At 37.9% G+C, this 8166-nt stretch overlaps 1 long non-coding RNA gene across 2 annotated transcripts in view; it reads left to right on the top strand.

Moving 5' to 3' along the window:
• Nucleotides 1-8166, top strand: part of LOC135201697 (uncharacterized) — a 56478-nt gene that overhangs the window by 26371 nt on the left and 21941 nt on the right. The window lies entirely within an intron of this gene.

Genomic DNA, 8166 nt, shown 5'->3' with positions numbered 1-8166 from the left:
AATTATTATTATTATTATTATTATTATTATTATTATTATTATTATTATTATTATTATTATTATTATTATTATTATATCCGTGAAAGGGACGGAGACATAACGCCCATTAGGAGAGAGGTGGGGGTAGGGGGGAGGTATGATGAAAACCCATTATAAACCATCTTAGGGGTCCTCCACTATAACCTTGCCAAGTTTTCATGCCTATCAGACCAGCCGTACGGACAGACGGACGGACAGACATTATGCCCATTATATTATTATTATTATTATCATTATTATTATTATTATTATTACTATTATTCAGAATTGCCCAAAATTCACCCTTACAAAACAACACCTAAGCCTTATATAAATTAAACTGCTAAACATTACCACCCACTACATAAAAGAAAAAAAAATGCGATGTACTGCGTATATACGCCATGTCAGAGACTCCCCATGTCATAGTGTGAGTTATATAAAGCTTTCATATCCTTATCTTATCATTGTTCTTATCTTTTTTATCGTGTTTTATTAATTTTAAGAGATTTATTGATAAAAGGAGTATTGCTGGTGGACTGGGCTACGAGTATCGTAGGTGAATTCCCTACAACAATTTCTCTCTCTCTAGAGAGAGAGAGAGAGAGAGAGAGAGAGAGAGAGAGAGAGAGAGAGAGGAACTTATCTTCTAATAGACCGGAATCATATAAACTGTTTGGTCTTTCTGTTAAAGGAGAATAAACTGTTTGTTTGAGACCATCCGATGCCACCAAACACCGGTTGACATTGACAGATAGGAGAGAGAGAGAGAGAGAGAGAGAGAGAGAGAGAGAGAGAGAGAGAGAGAGAGAGAGAGGAGAAACTGTGACATACCGAAGCACACATACGCCTACACAGAGAGTGAGAAAGAGAGAGAAAAAACAGAGAGAGAGAGAGAAAGAGAGTGGGGGGGGGGGGAGAAACTGGACAATCACACACACACACAGGAGAAACTGGGACAGAAGCACAGATACACCTATTCAGAGAGAGAGAGAGAGAGAGAGAGACTCGCACACAGACAGAGAGACGGGAGAAACTGGAACAATCACATACAAACAGAGAGATAGAGAGAGAGAGAGATAGAGAAAACGATCTGAGAATGTGGACTTGAGAAACAGCCCCCCCCCCCCCCCCCCCCCCCCCCGACCCTCTCTCTCTCTCTCTCCCTCTCTCTCTCTCTCTCTCTCTCCGCTGGATGCTTACGTATACACCTGGTGGGTCTAGAGGTAAACCGGTTTAAATATAGAGACGGCGCCGACGTCACTTTCCCCTCGGGTTTAGACGTATAGACGTATGCTGGGATTCCTCCTTATATTTTCTCTTATTCGACTCATTTATTGTCGTCATTTTATACTTTTTTTTTTTCATTTATGCTTCCGTATCTGGCTTCTTTTAGTCTAATTTTTCCATAGATTTACTGTTTGGCTTTTCAATCTTCCGTTTGGTAACCTCACATAGGCCTATTACTATTCGACATTTTGGGTTTGAATTATCTCTCTTATTCTATTCCCCCTTTATTATGCCTCTTCTTCTTCTTCTCCTCCTCAGCTTCTTCTTGAAGTTATTCTTCCATCCTCTTTGGCTCCTTTTATTTGATTTATCCATAGACTCGCCCAGTTACTAGTCATCATTTTCTTCTACACTACCTCCCTTCTTTTATTTCCATCTCTGCCTATTCTCCTTTTTCACCTCATTTTTCTTCTCCTTTTTCCTCTTCTTTCGCTCTTCCGTTTGGTAGCCACACACATAGGCCTAGTACTATTCAACTTTGTATACTTTTCATTATCTATCTTCTGTTCTCTTCTCTATCTATACTTCTCCCTCTCCCCCTCCGTCTTCTTCTTCTTATTATTCTTCTTCTGAACTTGGCCATAGACTGTTTGGTCTAAGCCGCCTTGTCTACTCCATCAATATCGTATGTCCACTCCCAACCCAAGATCAACTTACCGTCTAAATCAAAATCTTTTCATTTTTCCCTCTTAATCTTTTAATAATGGCTCTTTGGGAAAAAAAGTAAAGGCACTTTTTTCCCATTGAGAATTGTTTGATATACTTTCTTCCCCGTGTTCATTTAGTGCCAACATTGTGCCGCTGGTACTATGCAGCATAGACTTGGTTTATGGTTCTCTCTGGTCTAAACCAACCGCTTAGCTGTCCAACTCCATTAACTAATCCTTTATAAAGCTTCTAATAAGTCTTATTCACGAATGTAAGAAAAAATCTATTACAGTATATTGGATTTTTTTAAAGCTTGTATACCTCATATAGGCCTATTTTTTCTAGACACTTGTTTTTCACTGTTTTTTTCAACTCTCTCTCTCTCTCTTCGTATGCTCGTAATGGGAGGGGGAACCAAGAGAGAGAGAGAGAGAGAGAGAGAGAGAGAGAGAGAGAGAGAGAGAGAGAGAGAATTTTTATAAGATTGTACCTCCTATAGGCCTATTATATTTCTCTAAAAGCTGCAGTTTTTCACTGTTTATTTTTTTTTATTAAACTCTCTCTCCCTTTGTATGTTCGTAGTGGGAGACGAACCGAGAGAGAGAGAGAGAGAGAGAGAGAGAGAGAGAGAGAGAGAGAGAGAGAGAGAGGCTCCAAGGATGCCAACGAATCATATGACTGTTACACAGTGCCAACATTGCGTCATAATGATCAGATTTCTTTGCTGTGCGAACGCAACGCACACACAAACAAGAGAGAGAGAGAGAGAGAGAGAGAGAGAGAGAGAGAGAGAGAGAGAGAGAGAGAGTGTGTTAATCTATCGTGGACAGCTGACCTGTTTACAGATTTCTAGGCGTCAACTCGAATATCTTAATAAAAATCCACCGAGACTTATAACTGGCCTCCGCTAATGGCTATAGCAGACTGTCTCCTCTCTCTCTCTCTCTCTCTCTCTCTCTCTCTCTCTCTCTCTCTCTCTCTCTCTCTCTCTCTCTCTCATACCTAGATGGATATGGGGATGATTGCAGAGATCTGCATCCAAAAATATGCAAAAACCTAAAAGAAGGAAAAGGATGTAAGTTCGACAAAAAATGCAAATATATGCACCCTGTAGCCATGAATCATAATCAAATAAATAACCAACCAAGTAATAAAATCCAAAATAAGAAAGAAACAAATAAAGAGAGAAATCAAGAATATCAGGTAAAAGAGAAAAGCAAACCACCAACTGAGATATGCCAAAGATGTCAGCAAAAAATTTTATTTTTTTTTCAATGGCATCAGCTATCCAAAATTCTTCTACTCAAGGGATAATAACTGTATTTATTATGCAAGAGGATATTGCAGAAACGGAGAGAAAGAAAAATTGCAGATTCAGACACAAAATGAATAATTATGATGAAGGAAGATCAAATATTATGGAAAAGTTGGATTTTTTAATGTCAGAATTTCTGGAAATGAAAAAAAGAACAACATACCAGACAGGAAAGAGACATGGAAAATCCTTATTACTACCAATATTAAATGAAGGAGAAAAACACGCAAACCATCATAGTGATGAATGCGCAGGGTTTAGTTACGAGTAACTCAAAAAGAAAAATAGAGTACTTAGAAGAACTAACCCAAATTGAAAAGAAAATAGATATAATGAATATAAGTGAAACCTGGTATTCCCAAGAGACTGGGAATGATGATCAAATAAAAGGGTTCCAAACTTATAGATCAGATAGAAAAAATAGGAATCAAGGGGGAACCGCAATATATGGGAAAGACAAAAAACAAGGAAAAATATATGAGAAATATAGTAACTCAGAATGTGAACTAATAGCGGTAGAATTTGAATCTGAAAAATTAATGAACATAGTAATATATAGACCTCCTAATACTAAAGAGTTTGACTTAATAATTGAAAAATTGGATGATATATGTAGAAATCACAAGGACGGGACTATTCTCCTATCTGGTGACTTCAACTTTCCTTTCGTATAATGGAAAGAACGAATAGGAGATTGTGGATGTACTTATACATATAAAAAGAGAGTAATAGTAGTGCAGAAGATAAGAGGCAATTCGAATAGCTATTAGATATGCTACTAGAATACAACATTCAACAAATAAATCACCTGCCAACAAGAAAGGAAAATACTTTGGACCTAGTATTTGTGAACGAGGTGAATTATGTTAAAGAAATAATAGTTTATAATGCGAGTATTTCAGACCATAATGTCATAGAATTAACAGTTCATTCCCAAAGCAAGTGAAAACAGAGATAAGCAAGAAATGAAAAAGTGGGAAGGATATGGAAAATACAACTTCTACAAAAGTAAAAATATAAAATGGTCAGAAATAAATGAAGAATTAAACAAAGATTGGGATAACATTTTCGTAAGCGATGACATAAGAGTAAATACGGAGATATTATATAAAAATATTAGAGAAAATAGTGGATAAATATATACCGAAGAAGAAAAGTAAAACATCCATTCATGCATACCAAGAGACAGAAGGATCTTGTTCCAGAAAATCAGAAAGTGGAAAAAAGGTCTTGCAAAAGAAAAAAATGCATGGAAAGTTATAGAACTAAAAAGTAAGATAGAAAACAAATGCAGAACAAAAGATTTTGTACAATCAAAAGAAAATGAAAAACGGGAATTGGAAGAAAAAAACCCTATTAAATATCAAGCAAAAACCCCAAACTATTATACTCATATGCGAAGAAGATGAATAAAAGAAGAATAGAAATAGGCCCTCTGAGAATTGAAGGGAGATTAACGAATGAAAAAAAGGGAAATTTGCAACATACTGGCAGAACGATATAAGAGAGAATTCACCCCTAGAATAGATAATGAAGATAATGATATAGAAGTAAGGGACGAAAATAGTGAATATTTAGCTGACATAGAAATTAATGAAGCTGATATTGTGCAGGCAATTAATGAAATTAAAAATGGAGCTGCTGCAGCCTGATGGAATCCCTGCTATTTTGTTAAAGAAAGTAGTTCATTCTATCGCAAAGCCACTTGCAATATTATTAAGACAAAGTGTAGATACAGGCAAGATTTATGATGAGCACAAATTAGCATATATCACCCCTACTTTCAAAAGTGGATCAAGACTTGAGGCAAGTAATTATAGGCCTGTGAGTCTAACATCACATATTATGAAAGTGTATGAAAGGGTAATGAAGAAAAATATTATGAAACATTTAATAAAAAATAATTTGTTTAATATAGGACAACACGGTTTCGTACCCGGAAAAAGTACACAAACCCAACTGTTAGTCCACCGTGAGAACATATTCAAAAATATGAAAAGCGGAAATGAAACAGATGTGGTATATCTAGACTTTGCAAAAGCTTTTGACAAAGTAGACCATAATATATTAGCAAAGAAAATTAGAAAACACAATATCGTAGATAAAATAGGAAGATGGTTAAAAGAATTTTTACACAACAGAAAACAGATAGTTATTGCAAACGATGAGAAATCGGATGAAACCAAGGTAATATCCGGTGTGCCACAAGGTACGGTGTTAGCTGCAATACTGTTTGTTATTATGATTGAAGACATAGACAGTAATGTTAAGGATTCGGTAGTGAGTAGTTTTCGCTGATGACACAAGAATAAGTAGAGAAATTACTTGTGATGAAGATAGGAACGCTCTACAAAGAGACCTTAACAAAGTATATGATTGGGCAGAGGAAAATAGGATGGTATTTAACTCTGATAAATTTGAATCAATAAATGGAGACAGAGAAGGAAAGCTATATGCATATAGGGGACCTAATAATGAGACAATCACAAATATGGAAGCAGTTAAAGACCTTGGTGTGATGATGAATAGGAACATGTTATGCAATGATCAAATAGCAATTCTTTTGGCAAAATGTAAAGCAAAAATGGGAATGTTGTTACGGCACTTCAAAACAAGAAAAGCTGAACACATGATTATGCTTTATAAAACATATGTTCGTAGTCCACTTGAATATTGCAATATGATATGGTACCCACACTATCAAAAGGATATTGCACAAATAGAGAGTGTACAAAGGTCCTTTACAGCTAGAATAGAAGAAGTTAAGGACCTTGACTACTGGGAAAGACTACAATCATTAAAATTATATAGTCTAGAAAGGAGAAGAGAACGCTACATGATAATTCAGGCATGGAAACAGATAGAAGGAATAACAGAAAATATCATGGAACTAAAAATATCAGAAAGAGCAAGCAGAGGTAGATTAATAGTGCCCAAAACAATACCAGGAAAAATAAGGAAAGCACACAGGACATTAATCCACTAACACACCAGACGATAATGCAGCGTCTATTCAATGCGTTGCCAGCTCATCTGAGGAATATATCAGGAGTGAGCGTAGATGTGTTTAAGAATAAGCTCGACAAATATCTAAACTGCATCCCAGACCATCCAAGATTGGAAGATGCAAAATATACCGGAAGATGTACTAGCAACTCTCTGGTAGACATTAGAGGTGCCTCACACTGAGGGACCTGGGGCAACCCGAACGAACTGTAAGGTCTGTAAGGTCTAAGGTCTCTTTCTCTCTCTCTCTCTCAGTCGAGGTCGTTTATATATCACCCCCAACTTCTTGAGCGTTTCTCTATTTACCAGAATTTATCCAGCATATTTTAATTTAATTTACGTTAACTAGGAACTTTACTCACAATTTGACTTATCTCAAATTGAGAGAGAGAGAGAGAGAGAGAGAGAGAGAGAGAGAGAGAGTGCATTGACCCACCACAAGTTTGGAACGTCAAAAGGGGGTTGCGGGAGGGGGGGACTGACCTGATGAATCACGCTGGTGTCAGCGAGCGTATATATTATATATACGTAACACAAACGCTGCCTGCTTCCTTTTTATCGACGTCATCGGGCGTGGCCTGCCGCCTGTTCCACCGCCCGACCGCGCGTCGTCGGCGGGAAATCGCGTGCAGTCTATCGACTTATAATAAATAGCCTTCGGGGTGAGTAACCCGTTTACTGCCGTCGTGGGTGACGGGTCATGTTTTGGACTCTCCAAAGGCACCGCGAGGTGGACGTATCGCTTCTTGACAGGTACCAGGAGGCGGGCGTATCTATATACTTCTACAGGTAAATGAGCTTTTTTAGGCAGTTTGCTAAAACCGCGCATCAGAGTAAAGTGGATGCTGTTGAAACGCGCGGCAGCATTGTCGCACGCTTGTCTGTTTATAGTGGCCTTTGCGTAAAGAAGAGACTGATACAGTTTAATACCCACATTCAAAGCAAGACCTGTGAGGTTTCTATACACGTAGGGAACGTGAACGAACGTTCTCACGTTCTCTGGAACGAGAAATGTGAAGAGAGCGTAGTTTAAACGACTGAGACGTCTCCAAAAGTGGCATTTGCGTAAAGATCTAACTGATACGGTATATTCCCCTCGTTCAAACAAGGCCTGTGGCGTCCTCATACAGGTACGGAACGTGAACGAACGTTCTCACGTTCTCTGGAACCTGGAATCCGAAAAAAACGTAGCCTAATTCAATCTACTACTACTGAACGCCTCTCCATATGGTCGTGGTCGCTTCGTAACCAGGAGGTATCTGAATCAATTATTTGCCAGGTTGCTTCCTACGGGGGAAGCAGGGATCCTGTTGACTCCTTTCAAAACGGCGGCTTTGATGACGTCAGACATCTTGGAAAGAGGAAAATCGAGTGAGTGTTACTTGTAAAATCGTCAGTGTTGCTGTAATTCATAATTTTGTAAGTTTTAAATTTTAATATGCAGAGCATGGATTTCATTTGATTTTATTGCCCAGTTGACGGTGCCACTGTGAAAAGTAAGATAGGTTTTGTACATAAAAAACAACAGAAATTAAGTCATAGACTGTAACTAGTTATGAAATTGAGCTCTTGTTGAATTACCTTGAAAAGCTAGTGATTAAGAGCTGTGGGTCGCAACCTCATCCCAAAATATAACGGAAAGATGGCGGGTTAAGTAAACACCTTGTGGTATCTCTCTCTTTCCCCTCAGTCAGCTAATTTTTGAGTTTTTCATGTACCCTCGTATCCGGTGTTGATGGCATAACATCTGCTTCCTTTCCCTGGTTTCAGTGGAGTTCCTCAAGGTTTTGTTTTGTCATCTACTCTCTTTCAACTACATTTTTTTTTTTGGGGGGGGAGAGCTATTTTGTAACCCTATTCTTTAATTTTTTATAGCGAAGTGTTTTTGG

This window comes from Macrobrachium nipponense, chromosome 28, assembly GCF_015104395.2.
Source record: "Macrobrachium nipponense isolate FS-2020 chromosome 28, ASM1510439v2, whole genome shotgun sequence".
In the NCBI taxonomy this organism is placed as follows: Eukaryota; Metazoa; Arthropoda; class Malacostraca; order Decapoda; family Palaemonidae; genus Macrobrachium; species Macrobrachium nipponense.
This window is presented reverse-complemented; position numbering and strand designations above follow the sequence as displayed.